This window comes from Arvicanthis niloticus, chromosome 29 (assembly GCF_011762505.2).
Source record: "Arvicanthis niloticus isolate mArvNil1 chromosome 29, mArvNil1.pat.X, whole genome shotgun sequence".
Taxonomy (NCBI): Eukaryota; Metazoa; Chordata; class Mammalia; order Rodentia; family Muridae; genus Arvicanthis; species Arvicanthis niloticus.
The window spans coordinates 11,576,180-11,598,240 of record NC_133437.1 but is presented as its reverse complement, the minus strand read 5'-3'; positions in this window follow the sequence as shown (position 1 = coordinate 11,598,240).

Here is a 22,061-nt window from a genome sequence, read left to right as displayed (position 1 = left end):
TCTAATTCCAGGCTTTAATTTCCCATTCTGCTGTTCTCTAATCAAGTCACCTTCCAATTTGTCCCAGGAGGTGAACGTTGGCAACCCTGAGCATATATACCAGGGCGCTACTCGGTCTACCTCCTTCACAAACCCCTCCAATGTTTTTGTAGTGACTTTTAATTCATGCTGTCGCAAGAGCGACTGAAGTGCCTTAATCACGGAATGTGAAGCCCCCATGCTGCTCTCTTATCTACGAGAGGAGCTGACACACAGGGAGGGGCACCGTGGCTTATCTACGTCTGTCTAACCGTGCCCAATGGCGGCAAGTCTCTTAGCACCAGCCTTTATGGAAGCAAAATGAAACCAAAAGAAAGAGAATGAGCGCTACTGTCACAATAGGAATGGCTTCAACACATCCTGCCAACTGGGGAGAGAGATGAGACAAATCAAGACCAAACATGCCTTATAGAGTTTACCTTTGTCCTGCAGTTCTGAATCCTTCTCCGTGAACACAGAGGGTCTCCTCGGTGCCACTGGTGGTGAGGCTTCCCGGAGTCCCGGGTTTCGGCACCAGCTGTAACCCGCGCGATCGGCTCGCCAGCAAGAACGCACACAGGCACCAGGATCCTTCTGCAGCAAGCGTTTATTGCGATGGGAAGAGAAAGACAAAAGAACCCCAAACGGTGCCAGCTTAAATAGTCCTTAAAGCGGCGTGTACATACTTGATTGGCTGCTCGCTCATTAGCCATATGATGCCCCAGGTTGGGCCGTGAGTTGGCGCGATCCTAGCCCTTGCCAATGTGCACGGAACCTATCCACCAAGATCATCAGCAGATGTGGGCGACATCCTGCAATAGCGATTATTCGTAAGCCCGGGTGCGGCTCTCTACACAATGGGCCATTGACAAGGACATCAAACAACTAGAGACTGATATCACTATCTGAAGAAATTTCTCGTTTTGCTGTCTGAAGTGATCTCCAAATAGCGCAAAGGACTTTAATGGACTTGATTTACTCTTTTACAATAGAAAATATGTGGGCAGCTCTAGACTATGTGCAGCCCTTAAAGAAGAATGTTGCTTTTACATAGATAAGACAGGTATGGTTAAAGAAAGTAGGAAAAAGGTCAGAGAAAGCGTTGACAAAAGACAGAGAGAGAGAGAGAGAGAGAGAGAGAGAGAGAGAGAAAGGAGGAGGATATGAGAACTAGTACAAGAATTGTTTTTCAACCTCTCCATGATTGTCAACCCTATTTTACATTTTGAGACCATTAATTGGGTTATTTTTGCTTATTTCTTTTGGTCCCTGAGCCTTAAATATGCTTACTAAATTTGTGAAACAACAGATAGATGATTTGTTAGCAAAACCGATTCAGATGCATTATCATAAGTTAGCTATAGAGAACCACAAGACTTAAGATGAGGTTGTTACTCTATCCAGGGTATTCCCAAAACACAACTGCACTCAACCAAAAAGAGGGGACTCCCCCCTTAGACCAAGCAGAGATGGGCCACCCAGAACCCCCTCTGACTGGTGATCTAAATTCTTGCTTAGACTGTGAGGCTAAGCATTGCAAGGGAATATAAAATTTAAAATATCTTTCTGAATTCCCTGAGAGACAAACCTGACTGCATAAGGGTTGATGTCAAAATATCCCCTGTCCAGAAAAAAAGACATTGGGATGGGTATGGTTCTCATGTTTCACTGAACAATGACAGGAGGACTGGAGCCATTACAAGGTCCCCTTTCATTACTGGATATCAGGCCTCTATCCTCGCCTTTGCAAGATTGGAATCACCATGGTCCTTTTATACTTGGAGAAGGCAGGAGATATCAGAGCAGCTTTGCTTATACACTGAAGGCCTAAATATAGCCATAGGCCTAAGGCAGCCTGCTAACACAAAGTCTTGGGTCTCTGTGGAAAAACACTGAAACAGATAGCTATAAGATATTGTAAACAAGCAGCTTTGATGGATAGTTGCCAGGCTTTAGTCATAGACCTTGTAGATAGGTGACCTTGGTGGATATTACCAACTTAAATTAGGACACATGAATTATCTGCAGAGTCATAGTGTTCCATCCCCTGAACTTTCACCCAGCTGACACTCTTTTCTGGAAGATATCTGTACTCCCCCTGAACACTTATGGTCCTGTGTCATTCCATTCCCCACATCCTGCCTTTTTGTGTATATAGCCCCTGTGTGAAAACGTAAAAAGTACAGTTTGATCAGCCTATAGACAAGCTGTGATTCTTTGCATTTGGTGGTCCCCCATCTTCTCTTTTAGGTGATCTCCCCTACCCCTGTTTAATGCCCTGCTGGCCAGGACAGGGCAGATTCTGGATGGCTTTTCTTTCAGTCTCTGCTATACACTTTGTCTTTATATTTCTTCCTGCCAGTATTTTCTTTCCTCTTTGAAGAAGTACTGAAGAATCCACACTTTGGTCTTTCTTCCTCTTGAGCTTCATATGGTCTATAGATTATATCTTGGGTATATCAAGCTGTTGGGATAATATCCACTTAACAGTCAGTTCTTTTCATAACATGTGGGTTCTATTGTGACTGGATTGCCTTACTCAGGATGATATTTTCAAGTTTTATACATTTGCCTGAGACTTTCATGGATATTTTTTAATAGTTGAGTAGTACTCCATTGTGTAAAGGTTCCACATATTCTTTACCCAATCCTTTGTTGAGGGACATCTGGGTTTTTTTTTTTTTTTTCAGCTTCTGGCTATTGTAAATATGTTTGCTATGAACATAGTGTTTTATGTGTCTTTATTACATGTTGGAGCATCTTCTCAGTATATGTCCAGGAGTGGTATATCTGGGTCCTCAGGTAGTACTGTATCCAATTTTCTGAGGAACTGCCAGACTGATTTGCAGAGTGGTTGTACAAGCTTGCAATCTTACCAGCAATGGAGGAATGTTTCTCTTTCTCCACATCCTTGACAGCACTTGCTTTAATCTGAGTTTTTCTACTTAGCCATTCTGCCAGGTGTGAGGTAAAATCTCAGGGTTGTTTTGATTTTCATTTTCCTGATGACTAAAGTTGATGAACATTTCCGTAGGTGCTTCTCAGGTCTTCTATTTCTTTCTTCAGAGAGTTGAAGTTCTTGTCATACATAACTTTCACTTGTGTGGTTAGAGTTACACCAATATATTTTATATTGTTTGTGACTATTGTGAAAGGTGTCATTTCTCTAATATCTTTCTCAGCCTGTTTATATTGAGTATAGGAAGGCTACTGATTTGTTTGAATTAATTTTATATCCAGCCACTTTGTGAAGTATTTTATCAGGTTTAACAATTCTCTGGCAGAATTTATGGGGTCACTTAAGTATACTATCAGATTGTGGGGAAAAAAAGGGCTTGGGGATCCTACGGTTCCTCCTGCCATGCTGTGGGTAGTCGGCTGGGAATGCTCTGGGTTTCTCCAGCTGGAAGTTGGGCCCGGCTGTTCATTAACTAAAAGTCTCTCCCTGGCTCCTCATGGTTCCTCATAGCGGCGCAGCCCCAACACACGAGGAAGCCCTTGGGTTTCCAAAACTGGTTTATTCACATGGCAGAGATCGTGGATGGATCTGGATGCATACCCCCAAACCCAGGATCGACCTGAGTTAAAAGGGGAGGGAAGAAGGGGGAGGGGCTGGGGAGGAATGTTTAATGGGCTCCACCTCTGGCCTTCAGGTACCTCATTAGTATGTAAATCTCTCTAGGGCCTGTTCACTCCCTCCACCTGTGTACATGACTGAAGGGTGGAGGTGGAATGGAGATTAGACCTCGTGTTTGGCCCAACATCAGATTATCTGCAAATAACTATATTTTGACTTCTTCTTTTCTAATTTGTATCCCTTTTACCTCCTTTTGTTGTCTAATTACTCTAGCAAGAACTTCAAGTACCATAATGAATATGGAGAGAGTAGGTAGCCTGGGCTAGTATCTGATTTTAGTGGGATTGCTTCAAGTTTCTCTCCATTTAGTTTGATATTTGCTACTGGTTTGCTGATATTTCTTTTACTATGTTTATGTATAGGCCTTGAACTGCTCATCTTTCCAAGACTTTTGACATGAAGGGATGTTGAATTTTCTGAGCATCTAATGAGATGATCATGTAGATTTTTTTCTTTCAGTTTGTTTATGTAGTGGATTACATTGATGAATTGTTATATGTTGAACCATCCCTGGATCCCTGGGATGAAGCCTACTTGACAGTGGTGAATGATCATTTTGATGTGTTCTTGGAATCAGTTTACAAGAATTTTATTGAGAATTTTTGCATCAGTATTTATAAGGGAATTTGTGCTGAAATTCTCTTTCTTTATAGGGTCTTCTTATTTTTAGTATCTGTGTAACTGTGGCTTCATAGAATGAATTGGGTAGTATTCCTTCTGTCTCTATTTTGTGGAATAGTTTGAAGAGTATTGGTTAGATTATCTTTAACATTCTGATAGAACTCTGCACTAAACCTATCTTGTCCTGAGCTTTATTGGGTTGGAAGACTTTAGTGATTGCTTCTATTTCTTTAGGGGTTATGGTAATGTTTCGATTGTTCATCTGACCCTAGTTTAACTTTGATACTTTGTATCTCTCTATAAAATGGTCCATTACATTTAGATCGTTCAGTTTTGTGGAGTATAGGCATTTGTAGTAGGAGCTAATGATTTTTAATTTAATTTCCTCAGTTTCTATTGTTATACCTTCCTTTCATTTCTGATTTTGTTAATTTGGATACTGTCTCTGTGCCCTCTGGATACTCTGGCTAAAGGTTTATCTATCTTGTTGATTTCCTCAACGATCAGCTCCCGGTTTTGTTGATTCATTTTATAGTTCTTTTTGTTTCTACTTGGTTGATTTCAGCCCTGAGTTTGATTCATTCTTGATGCCTACTTCTCTTTTGTGTATTTGCTTCTTTTCATTCTAGAGCTTTCAGGTGTGTTTTCAAGCTGCTAATGTGTGTTCTCTCTAGTTTTTTGGGGTTTTTTTTTTTTGTTTTTTTAGAAGCACTCAGAGCTATGAATTTTCCTCTTAGCATTGCTTTCATTGTGTCCTATAAATTTGGGTATGTTGTGCTTTTATTTTCATTAAATTCTAAAAAGTCTTTAATTTCTTTCCTTATTTCTTTCTTGACCAAGTTATCTTTGTGTTGGGCATTGTTCAGCTTTCATGTGTATGTTGACTTTCTTTTGTTTTTGTTGTTATTGAAGGCCAACCTTAGTCTGTGGTGATCTGATAGGATGCATGGAATTATTTCAGTCTTTTGGTATTTGTTTAGGACTGAGGCCTGTTTTGTGACTCATTAGATGGTCAATTTTGGAGTATGTACCATGAGATGCTGAGAAGAAAATGTTTTATTTTATTTTAGGATGAAATCTTCTATAGATATCTGTTAAATCCATTTGGTCCATAACTTCTGTTAGTTTCACTGTCTTCTTTTATGGTAAACAGAACTGGGAAATAGACAATAGTCATTAAAATACTATGCAGTTGTCCACAAAGAGAGTGATGGAGGAATATCTATCATAGTGTATTGAGTAGTAAAGCAAGATTAGGTGCTGGGGCTGCTCAGTGGTTAAAGCTCTTGAAGCAGTGCCAGCTTCATTTCCCAGCATCTTTATGGAAGCTCACAATCATTTTTAACTAAGTTCAAGAAAGTCTGAGACCCTTTTCTGCCTTCTGTAGGCACCAGACATATATTTTATGTTCATGTATGCATGTAGAGAATCAGAAACAAAAATAAAAATAAATATTTTTATAAACAGCAAGTTTACTTTAATTTTATTTTTTAACAAAATTGAAAATGTTACCTTTTAAGGTATAATCATGGCTGCATTTTAGAAAGGATCTTTGAAGCATGTATGAAGGGAACAGTTTTACTTTTTATCATATTTGTCAGAAAACACATTTTACTTTGCTATTTTTGATCTGAAAAAGTTACTTTTTGATCTCTATATTTTTGGAATGGATTACTCAGTAATCTATTAAACAATCAAAATCGGGTTATTGACTCCTTTTATTAAAAACTATATACTATTTTTAAGATTATCAGTGTCCCCTGCCTGGGACTGATGGCCCTCAACAGGAGTGAGCTTGTGATAGATGACCTAGGCCTTGTGATAGTATGACCTAGGGTAGCCTTGGCATGAGCTAGCTGGAAACTAGATGAACCCAACATGGGACCATGGACCTCAGGCAGGAGAGAGCCCAATATAACCACTAGCTGTAGCCACAGGGACTGGATCAAGAGCAAGCTGGAGAAGACTACCAGTCCAGTGTCATGTGTTCCAGACAAGAAGCTAGGCTGAGATGACCACCAGTCCAGTGTTTCACAGGCCTGGGGTGCAAACTGTGTCTAAGATGGCCCCATACCAGGGCTATAATGCATAGGTGGAGCAAAGAATTCCTGAGACCACTGCAGAGATAATCCCCAGATATTCAGAGACCATGGGTGACACTAAGACATTCAAGAAAATGATAGAGAAATGGAAAAGGAGAAGCAGAAGGTATGGAAACAATGAAGAGAAGCAGAGCCGGAGACTTGAAGATAATGAAGAACATCCCAATAGTGTGTGGTGCTATATGAACCATGATAGAGTCCTAACCTCTATTGCAAGCAGGGACTATGACTGGGCTTTTGGCACTGCAGTAGCAGAAACTCTGTTATCACCAAAAGCTAGACAGAAGTCCTGATCTAGGTTGACACTTAAAGACATTTTGGTGTCTAAGAGCTGTGCTGAGCTTGCCTGAGCATCATGGGAGAGCTGACCCTGAGGGTATGATAGCACCAAAGCTGATCCCATTCCTATCCAGCTTCAGTACTTAGAAAAGCCGGCTTTTTTTCTTTGTTTGCAAATGTTCATTGGGAAGAGTTTTGGATTGGTTTGAGGCCTCTGGCTTATGCTACCCTATCAATACTGGAAATACACTTGAACTTTTCTTGGCTATCCTTTTCTTGGCTGCCCTGTATCATAGAGATCCTATAGATTTGAACCTATGTAACCATCCTTTTCATCTACCCTAGCAGATCATCAATGGCACAGATTTTGGATTGGTCAATGCAAAGTTCTGGATCTGGGTCTGAGATGTGTCTGTGTTGATCAGCTTGCCAGATCTCCTATATCCACACCACTGGGGCTGCTCCTTAGCCTTGCCCTGGCTAACCCATCCAGTACCACAGCCAGCAAGGAGTAGAGCCAAGTCTCCTGCTCTAATGCCTTTGGGTCTGGTTCTTCAATGCTCACACCATCATTGGCCAGTTCTACTGTGTTGCCAAGGCAAGATGCAGGGCCTTTTTCTTGGATTGCAAAGCAAAGCAACTGACAGATTCAGCTAGATCTCCTTTTTTCAAGTCCCTAGGGCGGGGTTGCCCTGCAACCCTGGCAACAACTGCAGTCCTGTTTTATCTTGCTGAACAGGCAAGATGCAGGGACAACTCTGCTGAATGCTGCATCAGATGAGGAGCAGAGTCAACTCTTTCTCTCTGCTGACCTTGGGGCCAGATCTCTTGCCTGCTGTAGGAGGCAAAGAGTCAGTGGAAGAGAGTATCTCTCCATGTTGCCACATGTCAGATGAGTATCAGGAATATAACTCCTACACTCAAGGTAGCTCATCACAACTTGTACAAATAGGGCCAGATTTACTGAGATTCCTAGGCACAAAAGGGTTAAAATATTATACAGTTGACACACTCTGACTCACTACAGCTTTCACAAGATTTATTTCTTTTACTCTTTTGTTGGTGAGGTGGTGAGAGTGGAGGACAGGTATAAGGGAATGGATGAATGTGTGAGATTGGGGTTTGTGCTGTGAAATTTATAAAGAGCCAATAAAATGTTACTAAAAAATTATCAGTCTCTTTCAAGTGTTCTCATTTTGAGTAGGATAATAAAAACATGTTCTGATTCAGTTTATCATATTTTTTAAACTTTAAAACTGTCATTCTTTATGTTTGTTAATTAATTCAGAAATAAATCTCCTTATGTTGGGTGAGAAATTATTTTCATTGACACACATCTAAAAGAGAAAATTCATGCAGGTGTGTGACCAAAAGTATTCGATGTCCTCTTTTTTCTTGATATACCCTACATTTGAAAACTGACTTTGTCAGAACACATTTGTGTGTGTGTGTGTGTGTGTGTGTGTGTGTGTGTGTGTGTGTGTGTATTTCAATATCAATGTCCTAAAACCTGTAGGTACTTTAGGCAATCCTGAGAGATCATGTGTTTAATTCGTTTGAGACATGGTGTTTAAATTTGACAATTTTAAATAGGCAAGTTTTGTGGTAGTACATGTATGCCAGGAGCCAAACCCAAAAAATTACCTGCTGGGAAGCCTAGTCTCATGTCCCAGAAACTTAAAGAATGTCTGGCATTTCCTTGAAGCCAGTTACAACAATGGGATAGTCTAAGGCAGTAAGCATATGACAGTGGGATGATCTGGGGTAATAAGGATTCAATAGTGGGATAGCCCTAAGCAATGACCCTCACCCAAACTTCCCAGTTTGCTGTTTCTTTATAACCTGCCCCCAAAATTAAAGTTTCAGAGCTTGATCAGAACCCCAAACTAGCTATCATTCTTTGTGTCTCTTGTCCCTTCATTCTATCACCTCCTTCACTAGGGTCTCTTCAAATCCCAGAAGGCTGGGGCAGTTGGCCCCCGACGTGTGGCCTTTGGGTCGGGGTCCGATTGAGCATTGTTCACACATGGACGTCCATAAGGCATAGGATCGACGCTTCACTGTAAATGCTTTACCTTGAACACGGGTGAAGAGAGAAGATCCTGTATTGTGATCACCAGAGTAGCCCAGCTGTGAGATTAACCTGGTTAAGGTAAGATAGAGCAATACAATCATTGGGACAAGCATTAAGCAAACATGATTTGCATTTAAAGGGTCTCAAGGAGTCCCTCAAGACACACGGATTAAGGGTTAAGAAAAAAGATCTTAAAAGGAGGAGATGAAAAGGCAAACCATGAAGATGAGGGAAAGAAAGGGCTAATGCAGTTGTCTGCTCTCCAGCTGTGTTAACAAGAGAAAAGAAAAAGACTATTTAAGAGCCCTCCTGGAAGCAGGAGAAAATCAGCTTTTTCTCTGGCTTCTATGGGAGAGAACCTTATTGAGCAAGATTAAATTTCTGAGAAAAACATGTACAGGGTGTTCCTCAAATGACTGACTAAATGATGGACTGGTACTTTCTACTGGTATTTCCCCTCAACCCCTAGTTTGTGGTTTTTGCCCTTAAATACCCTTTTCCCCCTGGGCTCGGGTCGAACCACTCTACCCCTGGGCTGGTTATGAGTCTCAATCTCAGCAGGCTGATCCCGAAGTAAAGCCTCTTTTGGTTTGCATCAAGATCGGTGTCTTGTGAGTTATTGGGTGGATGTGATATCCTGAGACTTGAGTGAGGGTCTCCCCTCTCGGGGGTCTTTCAATAGCAGTAGTAAAAATCTATTAAGTCAAGATAGGAAAGAGTCTTAAGTAACTTTGGCAGGCTGTGTAGGTAGACAAAAGCACATGTTTGTATTAACAAAGAAACATTTGGCTAGGACCAGAATAAGAAAGCTGGCATCAATGGCATACTATCTTATGGCTGGCAGATTGGAGCTGTGGGCCACAGGTCATGACCTGAGGTTGTGCTATGGGCCTGCAGCTGAAGGCATAGGTGCTGGATTTACTACTAGTGCTGGAAGTCACTGCCCAATGTCTCTGGTGGCTAGAGTCTGCAGTGGGCAAGGAAAAAGTGTGTCCAATATCACAGCAATGTTCATGTTAGCTGTTCTTGTAGCAGAAGGCACCACTAGCACTCACTTTATAAGTCCCAGGCAGAGATGGAGAGAGAGTCTCCCTCACCTGTGCAGACAGCCAAGCCCTTTGTGCAGGTGGTTGTGTAGAGAAGCAAGTCTCAGAGAGAGTTTCTGGAAGGGTACAAGGAGTAGACCCAGAGCAGAGCTAAGAACCACAGAGGGGAAGGAAGCAAGCATGGTCCAGGCCTCATTGCTTTTCAGGTAAACTGGTTGAACTAAGTGGCTGCAGCCAGTGCAAATGATGGAGGAGGAGGGGAGAGAAGCCTATGCTAGCAGGTGGCATATGAAAGACTGACCCCTGAGGAATACATGCTGGGGACTAGAGCTTGGAACCGGTGCTCCTGAGAGAGAACAGTCTGTCCAGGCCTGGACTTGGGTACTCTGCTGTGAGAAAGAAACTGTCTCAAGAGGAGAGGGGAAATGTTTCACCCATGTGAGAGTCCTAGAACAAGGGTCAAGGAAGGAAAGAGTTAGCTCCAAGCTCAGGAAATCATTCCTGGGACCATGTGGATGGGTGTGGATGGTTACTCTGACCAGTGGAAGATAGGGGAGCTTACCAGCTCTAGGCTAGGCTAATGAGGATGGATATCCTTTGGTGCCTGGTCTGATGCAAACCTGCAGATTTTTATATCCAAGTCTCAGCACCGATGATGTGTTTATAAAAAAATAAAGAGATAAAGAGAATATATTCTGTGGGTATGTGCAGAGGTATGGGGGAAGAGAATATCTCAGCAGGCCCATGCAGAGGCATCTCAGCTTAGAACAGACCACACCAGACCAAACAGTTCCAAGGGAGGTTTACTCAAGAGACAGGGCAAAGATGGAGGAGGGAGAGAAGTAGAAGAAACAGATGGAAGAAGAGAAGGAAGAAGAGAGAGAGGTCAGGTGGTTCTGTCTGTTTTATTGTGATGTAGCCTCTCCCAGGTAAAAGTGAGGTAGCCAGGTGGATTCTGGAAATGTATGGCAGTTGCCTTGGCAACAATATGGGGGTCACCTAGATGTGATGCCACTGGGTTAGGAGCCTGATACCAATACTATGTGACTTCATTTGTGGTATTTAAATAAAATGAACATAAAAAATTGAGAATAAAATAATTTTAGTTAGGTAGATGGAAATGGAGAAGAGATACAAGTCAAATGACACAAAATTAGGTAAAATAAGAATGAGTTCTAAAGAGCAATTATACAACATAGTGACTAAGCTTAATAGAGTCTTGTAATGTTTAAAATTGTTAACAATGTAGGTTATATATATATTCAGAACAAAATATTAAAGTAATTTGTTAATAAAGCCTGTGATGTTAATTAGATTGTGATAGACAATAAGTACACATTTCAGAATTTGTGATATATGATATATTTATATATGTATCATTGAAAAATCAAAATAAAAGTTACATTATATCTACTAATTCAAACTACTAAATAGGTAACATCATTTCCTAAAATAGGTAAAATCATTCTGTTGATTTTTGAAATAAATACTTTCTGATGATTTATCAAATGCCAAATACAATATTCTTGCTTTAACATAACTAAAATTAAGTTGGTCTAATTATCATGACTATAGAAACATTTACCCTGATTTTTTTATTTCACAAAGATTTAACAAGTGAATATGTTTATGTATTTTGTACTTGACCTTATTTACCAACAAATCATTTGCCATTTATTTATGGTTTCAATTCTTGTTTTCTTTTTGTTGTGTAAAATATGTGAAGTTGTTGGATATTCTCTTGTGGTAAATACATAAATTGTTGTGTTTTATTAGTTAAATATGGTAATTTTTAAACCAATTAACACCCTCTTAGTCATTTTTGCTGCTGAAAATTGCAGCTGAGTCCAAAGTGTTTTGGAAAATAGAAGTGTTATAATCATCAATCAAGAAGATCTTAGCTCAAGTTATTGCTCTGCTGTTTTATGCATTCCTGAAAATTTGACAAGCATTATTTCTTTTTCTTTTTTAATATTATGAAATGTATTTTTGAAACAATGTTAAATGTGCATTACCATTTACTCCTCAAATACACAGGTCAGCCAGAAGGGAAATTTATTAAACAGATCACTGATTTCAGTGAAGGATCACCATTGTTCTTGTGTCTCATCAGCCATGATTCAGTGAATGGTAGCAATATATATATATATATATCCAAGTTCACAATACAGATTTATACACACATGGTGAGGTCAAAAAGTTAATTTTTGCCAGGCACATTATCCTATTTCTCTCAAATTTATAATCAACAGGATGATAAGTTACATACTATGAATATGAACTTTGTAACATTATTCTTTTTCCTATATTTGTTCAGTTTAAACTTCAGACTTTATTGTTTTAAGTTTAAACTTCTGACTTTAAATTGTGCATAATTTTAATATTTCACTTAGCATACATTACATGTAATATTCCTACAAAGTATACAGACTTAATAGATACTCAAAAAAGACATGGAAGTTTCTGAGTCTCTAACATATTTCATTCTGTGTGAAAGCAACAAGAATCACTTTTACTCTCGTATTTAAGGGAAGTGTGTGTGTGTTTGTGTGTGTGTGTGTGTGTGTGTGTGTGTGTGTGTGTGTGTGAATTAACTACATCCAAAATGAGTTCTAATCTCCCTCCACTCCCAAGGACTGGGAAAAGATTTTTTTAGTTCTATGAATGTCCTTTTTTAAATTCAAGTTTTTTTCTTTTGTTTTGATTATTTGTTTTCTTATTTTGCTTTGTTTTCTAATTTCTGGCCCATGAAATAGCATAACAGCGTGACATGTCAAAAATCTCAGTATTTGGAGTTTCTGATATGCTTGTAAGGGACTAAGCTAAAAGTCAGTTATGTAGGTAGTCAAGTATGTCTACATGACTAAGTTTCAACAAATTTCCAGACACCAAGATTACTATAACTTTCCCAGTTTGAGAACAGTTATCAAATACTATCATACTTTATATTGAGCAAGGGATGGGACTGAAATTGGGCAAGACACTGGTTGGCCATTCTTTCAATTTCTGCTCCATCTTTATCCTTGCACATCTGGTAGTCATCACAAATTTTGAGGCAATTGTTTTTTTGTTTGTTTGTTTGGTTGGTTGGTTTTTTGTCTTTTTATTGTTGTTGTTGTTGTTGTTGTTGTTGTTGTTGTTGTTGTTGTTGTTGTCGTTTTGGGTTGGGTTGGTGTCCCATCCCATGATTGGACATCTTTCATGGGTACAGAAGGTAGCCATTTCAGCTTTCATATCCCCATATTGCTAGAAGTCTTAGTTAGAGCTATTACAGAAGGCTTATGCAAATCACAAATGTCAAATATTCAGTCCTCAGAGTTTCAAAAGAAAGCAAAATTTGCTTTAAGGTAGGTAACTGTGGGTACCATAGGATATAATCTTTCAAGCAGAAACAACCTTTTTGTGCCCAATAGATATAAGATTTCAGATGAGGTAACAATTATTTCCAAAAACAGCAGGTTTGTTTTTATTTTGTTTTTTCATTCTTATTTTTGTTTTGCTTTTTAGAAAAATAATTTTAGAAAGTAAAGAACTTTAAATAAAACTTTTCATCAATCCTCCATAAAATATTCAGTCAAGGCAAAGATGTGAGTTTCCATCTGCTCACCTGAGTGTGATCTCAGGACCTCCATATCTGTTTTATTGTCTTAGTGTGAAAGCTATGTACAGTATACATAGTCTATAATAATTTTTAATTCATCATATGTATATCCTAATTTATTTAGTATAAATCATGCTTACAAAATTTTTATTAAATATGCTTTGCATTAGATTTTAATTTCACATCTTTTTAAAGCTATTTAAATTTAAAATATACAGAAAATGTAAAAGTGTTCATATTTCCATTCTGAAATTAAATCAAACTCTTTAATGGATTGAATAAAGATATGTTCTCTCTACAACTATTTTCTTAGCTCACTATTTTAACTCATTTATTAATCATAATTGTCACATAACTCATTTATAGTTTGAAAAATTATAGATGTAGAGCTTTTTATGTCCTCCAAAATAACATAATCAGTTTATTATATGGGTAGAAACAAACGTCCTTGTGAAGTTGTAAGCTTCATAAGGACCAATTCTTATGAGGTATTATGTATTTATTAATCTAGACATGAGGAATGGTTTTTGTGTTAATACTACTGTGTTAATATTTTTTGAAATTTGTTGTTTCTTAGAAAAAGCAGCATAATTATGATGCATATGACAAAATATTTGACATAATTGGATAATGAATATGTTCCTGTGATACTAGTAATCTTGGTAACAAACTTGACATTGTACTGACAAGTCTGTCAGAATTCACCAGAACTTTTTGCTCATTATTGCTATCATTTTGGACTTTATAATATGAAGTTTACATTTAGAAACTAGATTAAAGAAACTTATCCTGAAATCAGTGAGAAGAGCTTCTGTGTATTTTCTATAAACAACTATTTTCTTTGTATGCCCCCCTTTTTGTATGTATGACCCCAAAATGAAAATAAACATTTGGTTTGGTTTAAAGTCACAAAATACATAGCACCCAAATTACATACAAACTCTCCAAAGGTATATTTCAATACTTCAGAGGAAAGTTACTGAAAATACATGTGGTAAGAAAACCAAACTTCACTCTTCTTGTGCCCCAGGCATTTGCTTTTCATTACATGATTTTGGTGCTTATTACATTATAAAATAAAAATCACAAAATATGCATTTTAATTTTGATAACGATATCTAGCTATGCTCAGAAGATTACTTTTATATATTTCATATGGTTAAAATATATTTTACAGTAGCTCAATAAAAATGTGTCATGATGTGGTGTTTTAAAGGAATATGATTATTTCAATGCAAGTAGATGTCAATATGTTTTATGATGCATAGCACTGCGACTTCACTCTTGATTTAAGAGTCTCACAACTTAGCTATTTGGCAACCCTATTTCAGGATAAAGTTTACATTATTCAAGAAGAACAATTACATTCCAAAATGAGTTGGAAGTTATACCTTAAAACATACTGCCTACAGCTCATTATCTTGATAAATTCTGTTGTTAAAAATACTTATATTTGGCAATGCATAGGTTTTTCCCTATATAATTAGGTAAATTATTTTTCTTTCCTCTAGTAAATATATTTTTAATTGCAATTAAATCATTTATAGCTTAAGAAGACATTTTGAAATTCTTAATATACTATGTTTAGATTACATTTTATTTTAACATTCTAAACAAAACTTAAATATTTACTAAAGCAAAATAAAACTGGCTTAAATAGGAAAATACACAAGTGATATATTACAAGTACTATATTGAAGAAAGTTTTAATGAGCATAAAACTTACTGATCATAAAATGCCTGCATGAAGTTTTCTTTTTTAAATATTGTTTTCAATGTTATCAGTAATTATTTATTGATAATCAGAATATTATTAAAGCATATATACTTATTATAGTTCTTTATTTGCTAAAATTTAATATGTGTATATTTATTCAGAAAACATAAAAGAAAAAAATTAAGCCATCTTCTATTTTGATTAGAGAAAGTATACAATGTACTGAGTCACTTTTTACTTTAAAATGCCTACATTCAAAATTATAGTTAAAGAGAATTAGTACTATAACAGCACTGATCCAATCTGTAGGGTGATGACATAGAAGAAAATGACAAAGGTCAGTGATATGTGAAAGTATAAAGTACACTTTACTAGCTTAGTTTTTTTTTGCAAACCCACATTATTATAAATAAAGTTTTATAGAAGTTCATATAGGGAAAGATACGTGAAACACTTATTGAATAAATCAGAATTAAGATAATTACAAAACTAAATAAAAGATACCGTTTGTAAAACAGCAGCTGATTTTTAAATAAGATTAATGGTACAAAAAGTGAAAAACTCTAAATATGTTTTATTTATAAAATTATAATTGTGTCCCACTCACGTTCCCCTTCCTCCCATCAACATGTCACATGCACTCCTTGGTGTCTCTCAAATATATAGCCCAAATCTTTTAGTACATACACACAAGCACACAAACACAAAAAAAACACACACATATGCTTAGTCTACATAATGTTACATATATATATATATATAATCTCAAGGCTGATGTTATGGTATTATATAATAATTTAGGGGAAGCCTCTTCTCTGGTTTTCTGGTGAAAAGAATTTCTCCTGTTTTCAGCATTCTCCATAGTTTTTTGTCTAAGGTTGATACCACACTCTCTTTGCTCATTCCACGTTTCTTTTTCACAAATGTAGCTGTTATTCAGGATTTGTTTATGCAGCCATGTTAATGAGATTTTATAGGTTAAGCATATCTTCACATATATTTCTTTGTTCTTAAATTGTATATCTTATTTATTTACATTTCGGACATTATTCCCTTTCCCCATCTCCCACACAGAAACCCCCTATTCCATGCCCTTTCTCCTGCTTCCATGGGAGTATGCCCAACCCATCTACCCACTCCCACCTTCCTGCCCTCAATTTCCCCCACATTGGGGCATCAAGAACCTTCACAGAACCAAGGGCCTCCTTTCCCTTCAATGCCCAACAAGTCCAGCCACCCCAGACTGAAGTCATGGGTCTCTCCATGTGTGTTCCCAGGCTGGCAGATTAGACCCTGGGAGCTCTAGTTGGTTGGTATTGTTGCTCTCCCTTTGGGGCCACAAATTGCTTCTGTTTTCTCTAACTCCTTCAGTGGGAACCCTGCAGTCAGTCCAGTGATTAGCTGTGAGCATCCAACTCTGTATATGTCAGGCTCCTGCAGAGCCTCTCAGGAGACAGCTAGATCAGGCTCATGTCAGCATGCAAGTCCACAACATACACAACAGTGTCTGCATTTGGTGACTACATATGGGATGTATCCTCAGGTGAAGCAATCTCTAGAAGGCCCCTTCTTCACTCTCTGCTCCACACTGTGTCTCCATATTTGCTCCCTTGAGTATTTTGTTACTCCTTCTAAAAAGAACCAAAGCCTTTACTATTTTAGGTATGGGCCTTGAATTCCTGTTCTTTTCAAGACTTTTACAATGAAGAGGTGTTGAATTTTGTCAAATGCTTTGACATCTAGTGAGATGATCATGTTTTTTTCTTTCAGTTTGTTTATATAGTGGATTATGTTGATGGATTTCTGAATATTGAACCATCCCTGAATTCCTAGGATAAAGCATATTTCATCATGATGGATGATTGTTTTGTTGTGTTCTTTAATTCAGTTTGTGAGAATTTCATTGAGTATTATTGCATCGATATTTATAAGGGAGATTGGTCTGAATTTTTCTTTTTTGTTAGGTCTTTGTGTTTTAGGTATGATTGTAATTGGGGCTTCATAGAATAAATTGGGTAATGGTTCTTCTGTTTCTATTTTTGGAATAGTTTGAAGAGAACTGGTATTAGGTCTTCTTTGAAGGTTTGATAGAATTCTGCATTAAAACAATCTGCTCCTGAGTCTTTATTGGTTGGGAGAGTTTTAATGACTGCTACTCTTTCTTTAGGGGTTATGGGACTATTTAGATGGTTTATTTGATCCTGATTTAACTTTAGTATCTGGTATCTGTTTAGAAAATTGTCAATTTCGCCGGGAAGTGGTGGTGCATGCCTTTAATCCCAGCACTTAGGAGGCAGAGGCAGGTGGATTTCTGAGTTTGAGGCCAGCCTGGTCTACAGAGTGAGTTCCAGGACAGCCAAGGCTATACAGAGAAACCAACCCTGTCTCGAAAAAAAAAAAAAAAAAAAAAAAAAAAAAGAAAAGAAAGAAAATTGTCAATTTCATCTAGATTTTGCAGGTTTTTTTACGTATAGGATTTTGTAGTAGTATCTGATGATATTTTGAATTTCCTCAGTTTCTGTTTTTATGTCTCCCTTCCCAGTTCTGATTTTATTAATTTGGATACTGTCGCTGGGCCCTCTGATTAGTTTAGCTAAGGGTTTATCTATCTTATTAGTTTTCTCAAAGAACAAGTTCCTGGTTTTGCTGATACTTTGTATAGTTCTTTTTGTTTCTACATGTTTGATTTCAGCCCTCAATTTGATTATTTCCTGCCATATACTCCTCTTGGATGTATTTGCTTCTTTTAGTTCTAGAGATTTTAGGTGTGCTGTCAAACTTCTAGTGTATAATCTCACCAGTTTCTTTTTGTACGCACTGAGAGCTATGAGTTTTTCTCTTATCCCTGCTTTTATTGTGTCCCACAAGTTTTGGTATGATGTGCCTTCATTTTTATTAAATTCTAAAAAGTCTTTAATTTCTTTATTTTTTTCTTGACCTATCTTTGAGTAGAGCATTGTTCAGTTTCCACGTTTATGTGGACTTTCCATTGATTTTGTTGTGATTTCTAGGTGACCAAGTCTTATAGAACATTTTCTGTTCTTGTGTCCTTGCAATATCTTTATCCCGTCTTTCACTGATTCTTAATATTTAGGAATAGACATAATGATTTACATTTATCAGCTGCAACTGATAATCTCTCTAAATATTTTGATTTCTTTTATCTTCTTTAGTGGTCTTCATTGAAATGAGAATGTTCTTTGGATGAAGTATCCACTTATCTGAGGATAGAAATACAAATATTTAGAATTCAATTAGGTCTGAGATTAGTTTAGTAAAGTGCAATCTCTTCCAAACTGTATTACGCAGTAGACTCAGGTAATTGTCTGGACTTCCAGTAATAAGCATGATTGCCCTGTTGTTGAGTGGTTCTTAAATACAATTAGAGAGTGATAAGTTACTATCCTGGTTTATCTTATGTCAACTGGACACAGTAATAGTCTGTGTTCTTATGAGAGGAGTGAAATATAAACAATAAAGTGACTCTATAAATGGAGCTGCCAGTAAGCCTGTAAGGCATCTTCCTAATTAGTGATTGATCAATGATAGTCCAGCCTATTGTGGGTGATACCACACCTAAGCTGATGGTCCTGGGTTCTTTTTTTTTTTTTTTTTTTAAAGGAGAAGCTGAGCAAGTCATATTCATCAAGCTAGCATTTCTCCATGGTCTCTGTCTTAGCTTCTGCCTTCAGATCTCTTTCTGCCCTCCTCTTGTCCTTGTCCTGATGTTATCCTTTGTGTTTTGATTAAACAATCAAGGATTTTAATTTTTAAATTATTATTGAAAGAAGTGTGCTGGTTATAGCCACTGTTGTGTTTCTTTTTGTTGTTATGTTCTCAGTAGTAATATATTTTATTACATCTTCAATTTTTCCCCATGGTCTCTCTTCTACCCTTGTTTCACTCTTCTCTCCAAAATAATATTTTCTATATTTTCTTTAGGTTCATCAATTGGATATAAATTTTTATGAAGTTTGTATCATGGAAGGTTCCCTCCTCCTCCTCCTCCTCCTCCTCCTCCTCCTCCTCCTCCTCCTCCTCATCCTCCTCTCCTCCTCCTGTTTTCTTTTTCTTCTTCTTCTTCTTCTTCTTCTTCTTCTTCTTCTTCTTCTTCTTCTTCTTCTTCTTCTTCTTCTTCTTCTTCTTCTTCTTCTAATATCTCATAGAGTTTTGCTAAGTTCATCACTTAAAGTTAGCTGTGTTCTTCTGAGACATAGAATGAAGTGTGCCAGGTTCTTCTGTGTTTCAGTGTCTCCATTGAGAAGTCAAAGGTTATGCTGATGGGCTTACTGTATATGTGACTTATAGTAGTAGTTGTTGTAGTCTCTTGAATCTCATGACCCCTTTTTTTATTATATGCTTAGTGGTTTAACTACAACATTCTAGGGAGTTATTAATTTTTGGCATTGTTTTTTTTTTGGTGTCTTTATTTATTTTGTAAAATTTTTCTTCTATTATCTTGAAGATCTGTTCTTATTTTATTGTCATTTGATTTTGTTTCCTATAATTGAATTTGGCATTTACATGATGTCACATATATTGTGATTGTTCTTTTGTTGTGCATTTCAATTTCTGTTCTTTGCTGTCTCATCTAGCTTATTTTTGAATATCAATATCCTGCTTTCACTTTGGTTAATTCTATATCAATTACCTTGAATTTTCAAGTTCATTTATTGTGTTTTTCAATATCATGTTCTTTTAAGTTCTCTTCAAAGTTTCTGTATCTTTACTGAATTCCGCTTTCAAATACTGGATTGTCTTAGTGATTTTCATTATTCTTATATTTGTGTTTTCTTGGCAGTCCTCATAGATTCAATTCCTTTGTGTCACCTTTTAAACTTTTATAATTTTTTAATGAATGCTGTGACTTTTGTTTTAAATTCTGTGTCTTGTTCTTCATATATAATTTTCATTGGAAAAATTTATAATGGAAATATTTGAAAGAAATACTGCCTTCACTTTTCATACTGTTTGTTTTCAAAATGAGATAGGGCAGGGGACTTGCTTTCTTAGTCATGTATCTTATGTGCACAAAGTAGGTTGGGCCTCAGGATCCTAAATATAGACATATCTATAGTCTTGGCAAGTTCATGGAAGAATGAATCAGATAGAATACCCCAGGTCAACAATAACATAAATTTCAGACATGTGTTTAAAAATTTTTTGTTTTGTTTTGCTTTGTCTTTGTTTTTGTTTGTGTTTCATAAAGACAAATTAAATAGTGTAATGAAAACCAGTGATGGGATCCCTTTTAATAAAACAAGGATACATTCACAGTAAATATGGCTACTCTGGTGGTTTGTTTAGCTCACGTAGGCTCATATATTTAATTTCTTAGTCCATAGTTCATTGAAATAATTGAAAATAATTGTGAAGTATAATCTTATTAGAGAAAGCATGTTATTCAGAGTGGATATTTAGGTTTCAAAAGTCTTGTGCTATTTCCACTTACCTTTTTTTATCTTGTGATTGCAGATCAATATGTAAAATTTTAGCTATTGCTCTAGCACAATGCCATCTGCCAGATCTATGTTCTCTATCATGATGTTTATGTACTCACCCTCTGCATCATAAAACCCAATTAACATATTCCTTCTGTAGATTGCTTTTGTCACCATGTCTTATCACAACAATAGAAAAATAGGTGAGATAATAATTTAACCAGTGACTAAAATCACATTAGAACAACTATAATTCAATACTTGATAAAGGCTACTCCTGAAAAATTAATTATTTATCTCATTTATGAAGTACTGAGTTTAATCTGCACAAAACATGTCTGGCAAAAGTGTCAAGAAAGATGACAATGCAGATCAAGAACATGAAAATCTAGGGCTAGGAAGGAAAGAAAGTAGGAAACAGAACTACCAAGGCCTAAAAATACAGCTCAAATCTCTCCATTTTAATATGTTTTTGAATTTTGTGGTTGTAATTCTTCACAAAATGCCACTTGTTAAAGGAGCATACAATTGACTAATAGTGCTTTTAACACTCACACACACACGGATATATATATATATATATATATATATATATATATATATATCCGTGTGTATGTAACAAGACAGGTAGATTTGACAATCTTTCATGAGTAATTCATGGTAAAATTAAAAGTATGTATACATATATAAAATGAGGCTTTTGGTACAAATAATTAAAAAAGTAATACTCTAAAATGAGGCAGAGCACCTTATTTAAACTGATAAATTCCATATAACTGATGAATACCTATTCAAATGATATGACTAGAAATTTAAGAAAATATTGCATTTTGCAATATTAAAATTCTGATTGGCACAAATCTTTAACTTCAAGAAGATGTGCTTATTTAGTTTTCAGAAATAAAGTTCTGAAAAAAAACCCATTAGCTTGTGAAAATCAAATACTACAAAGTACTGATGTTTCTGCTTTGTTTTCTGTAGAATAATCTAGTTCCTTTGCAAGGTGCACATGACCTGGTTTTCGCTGGATAGATTCATAAGAAGTCAGGAGGGAAAACATTTCAATCACTTCTCATAACCCAATGGATCTTTTGTGACACACTAGTACCCTTCTAATGCAAAGTGAAATGGGCCTTGTCTTTGGAAAACTGAAGTTGTAATATTTTCAGTAATGTTTTACTGAGAACTAACTCACTGATATCTAATATCTCTTCAGTTGGAATGTCATGAGACCAAATTTTGGAAAATAAATGATTTCTCTAGGACTTATGTGAAATTCTTGATATGAATTGAAATTAGTTTGGTTCCTCTGTTTTATTATGGCAACAAAATATCATATTAAGTAAACCATATAGAAACAGTAAATAAAAGAATGGTTTTTAAGATTTCTATACTTGATTTAATTGCATTCAATAAATATGATTAATTTGAAGTATTAGGAACACAACTTTATGTTGATACCTTTGTAATATAATTTCTGAAATTATAGATATGAATATAAAATCAGGTATTGCTAGGACTTGCA